A 4,033-nucleotide genomic window follows, 5' to 3' on the forward strand; every position below is an offset into this window, starting at 1 on the left:
TATGTTGGAATATTTTGAATTAAAAATGTTTGTATAATGTGAAATGTTCTCGTGAATTATTGTTAAATGTCACGTAACATTTTTTTCTTTGTCACACATAGGAATCAAAGAATTTTTATTGCTTTATTTAATGTTTGTTTCAGTTAGGTCACATGGCACACAAATTCTAGTTGGGCTATGGAAAGTGACATTACTTGAACATTCATTGTGAAAATAAGATCATGCAACTTCATTAGGTGCATTATATTAGGGGACGCCATGGTTGCAAGTCAATACATGGTCTAAGACCACGCGAATCCGTGCTCTAAGAAAATATATAATTCGAGGCTCGCTTTCAGAGTTACAGGGAATATTTACATGTGTGGACTTATCTAGCATGGGTGTACGTATCATTCATTAAAGAAGAAAGGGGAAAACAACCCAAATCCACAGTAACAGGGAATATTTACATGTGTGGACTTATCTAGCTCAGCGAATTACTCCGTCGTTGCCCACTCCACACCACTCCACAGCCTCACATCACAGGATCCTCAACTAGCAGATGCGACGGCTCTTCGCCGTGCTATCTATTTGGCGCAGGGATAAGAAGTTCCGACCGATGATCTTTGCTTCAGACTGCCTATCTTTAGTGCAGCGCCTCAACTGTCCTACATGAGGTACATACCAATGGACGGAGCTCTAGGGTCCACCATGTTTCGAGACTTCTAAGGCGGTAGGGGGAAATTGCCTGGCGATCGTGCTTCTACGCTAGGGTTAGGGTTTCGGGCACGGGGGTGGTTGATCTCTGGCAGGGCCTGGGCGGCGACGGTGCTCTCCCAGTCCTTGGTCGGCGTACTTCGGACCCCTGCCGTGGAGCAGAGCTGATGGCAGGCGATCCGATGAGGAAGGCAACAACGACTCCGAAGAAACCAACTGCTAGTTCCCCGGCGGCGGCGGCGGCTACTCCGCCGGTGCAGGGAGGGAGTGGATCAGCTAGTAGGGGTACCCCTAAAACCCCTGCGAAGAGCAAAACCCTGGATCTGGCCGCAAGCCTGTCGAACAGATTGGGGGTATGGTCCTGCTGGACAAGGAGGTCGAGGGCTTCATCTTCGAAGACCCTGACCCTGCACCCCGCCGGGGCAACCGGTGGGCGACAGTGGGGAAGGTGTGCTCTCCCCGCCCATTGAAGAGATCTATCCTAGAGAGGACGATGCCAAGGGCTTGGGGCCTGCATCGGGAAGAAAAATTCAGCGAGATCGGCCCCAACATCATCATGGTGCAATTTGGGTGTGAGGGCGACTGGAGGCACGTCCTGAGCAATGGCCCGTGGCAATTCAATTTCAGCGTCTTGATCATGAAGGACTACGAAGGAAGCATCCGTCCACCAGAGATGGTTTTTGACAAGATCGACGTTTGGGTAAGAATCTCGGATCTACCCCCTGATAAAAGGACTGAGACCTTCGGCAGGGCCCTCAGGAACTGGCTTGGAGAAGTTGTAAGGGTAGATGCTGACAAAGATGGCCTGGCTAGGCGTGAACAGCTGAGAGTTAGGGCAAAGATATTTGTCTATGACCCTCTAGTTCGTGGCTTCTATCTGAAGAAGTCTAAAGAGGATGTGGAGAAGACTTTGTTTGACTTTTATTATGAGAAGATTCCCCATTTATGCTTTGAATGTGGCCGCCTTGTTCACAATGGTGGGATCTATGAGCCATCGGTGGACTCCTCCTCCCAATGGGGGGGGGGGGGGTTGGCTTCGTGCATCCCCGGGTCACAATAATCTGGGTATAGAGGGTTCCACCAGCATGGCGGGTAGCAGCAGCAACTGTTTGAGCAGTACCCACACCGGTGCGGTATCTCGCTCACGAGACGATCAACCAAGGCTCAGGGACATACCCACCAAGAGAAATCTGAACTCCCAGTTTACTGGCTCTGCGAGTGGGCACCATGCTAACATGCCTGCTCAGGCGAAGGAGAGGGATCTTCGTGACAACCTTGAGCAGTGCAAGGAGTCTGATCTCCGTAGCAAGCTGATGGATCAAGGACTACCTCACCACCGGGTGAGTGCAAGGGAAGCTGCTTCAAGCCAGAGAGCCGCGGCAGCCAAGGGTTTTGCTAGTGGGTGCCAAGCAGGGGGCGCAGATCGGGTATACCCACTGGGGGAACCCAGTATGCATGCTGAGCGTGGGAGGCAAAGGGGCACATATAGAAGAAAACCCCGCATTGGTGCTGATCACGCTATGCACTATGATCAGCCTGCTAGGTATGACAGGCATGACCGCAAGAGGATCCCCAAGCAATTTTTGGTTGCAAAAGGCAGCTCGAGAAGGCAGGAAGACCAAGAGACCTTCATTCGCGAGACGAGGCAGAAAACCGGCTCCGTGTTTGATCGCATCTCTGACAAGAACTATCCATCGGCAGACCCCGGCTCACGAGGCAGCCGTGATCCATGAATTTTCTTGCCTGGAACTGTCGGGGTTTGGGGTTGGACTCGACAGTTGGCAAACTGCGTGACCTGATACGGTCCCACAACCCAGCGCTGGTTTTTCTATCGGAAACAAAGAAGACGGCCAGGGCTATGGAAAGACTAAAATGGAGGCTTGGTTTTCAATCGGGTGTGGCAGTGGACTGCCAGGGTCTAAGTGGTGGTTTGGCCCTTTGGTGGCATGACAATGTGTCTATTTCGATTAGGCCGTGGTGCCAATATTTCATTGACGCTAAGATTGTCCATGAGGGAACTCCCTATAGATTCACTGGTTTCTATGGGGAGCCACGGACGGAGCTTCAGAAAAAATCATGGGATGCTATTCGGTTCCTGAGAGCATAGGACAATTTGTCGTGGCTGTGTGCTGGTGATTTCAATGAAGCCCTATTTCGCTCCGATCAGTTGGGGGGGAACCCACGGGGTTTTAACCAAATGGAAGAGTTCCGGGACTATTTGGCCGATTGTGGATTGTCTGACCTTGGGTACTCGGGATATCAGTACACTTGGGACAACAAAAGAGCTGGGTCGGAAAATGTCCAAGTCCGGCTAGATAGAGCTACTTGCAATGCTGATTTCCTTGCTATGTTCCCGGAGACACATGTTATAAACTTGATGATGGAGGAATCTGACCACCAGGCGATCTTGATCCATGCGTTGGAGACGGCTCCACACACAAACCCTCAAAGTCGAGTGGGATTCCGTTTTGAGGAGGCTTGGCTGCGACATGATCAGTACATGAGTATGGTCGAGAAAGGCTGGGCTGATGCAGACTGTGGTGGGCATGATCTCGCTGGTGTATGCCAACGCCTAGCCCGAACGACTGGCAGCATGCAACAATGGGCTAGGGAGGTTTTTGGGTCGATTAGGAGGCAGATCAAGAGCCTCAAAGCGCAGTTGGTCGAAGCCAAAGTCCGTGCGCAAACCACTTGGTACTCCCATGAGATCAAAGACCTTGAAGCCCAGCTGCGGGAGGTTTTTGAGAGGGAAGAAGTGTTCTACCGACAACGCTCCCGCATCGACTGGCTACAGGCGGGCGACCAGAACATGAAATACTTCCAGAACCGCGCCTCTCATTGCAAAAGGAAGAACACTATACGAGCGCTGCACCGTGAAGATGGATCAAAATGCTCTGTGGATGAGGAGATGCAGGAGCTGCCGGCTTATTTCTATGAGAATCTTTTCTCTTCGGAAGGTTCATCGGGTGTTGATGAGCTCTTGGACAAAATTGTGCCCTGTGTTTGTGACCGAATGAACCTCCGGCTAACTGCAGCGATTACTGATGCGGAGGTTGAATCTGCGCTCTTCCAGATGGGGCCGACAAAGTCACCTGGGCCGGACGGACTCCCTGCCCTCTTCTACCAGCGGCACTGGCCGTTGCTGAAGCGTGATATATGTACTGCCATTCGTGATTTCCTGAGCGGAGCACCGGCTCCGGACTCCTTTAATGTCACCGTGCTTGTTATGATTCCAAAAGTGAACTCGCCGGAGTTGCTTTCGCAGTTTCGCCCAATCAGCCTTTGTAACGTGCTATAAAAGATCGCCTCCAAGGTTCTCGCTAATAGGCTGAAAGGG

Source organism: Triticum aestivum, chromosome 1B, assembly GCF_018294505.1.
Source record: "Triticum aestivum cultivar Chinese Spring chromosome 1B, IWGSC CS RefSeq v2.1, whole genome shotgun sequence".
NCBI classification, from domain to species: Eukaryota; Viridiplantae; Streptophyta; class Magnoliopsida; order Poales; family Poaceae; genus Triticum; species Triticum aestivum.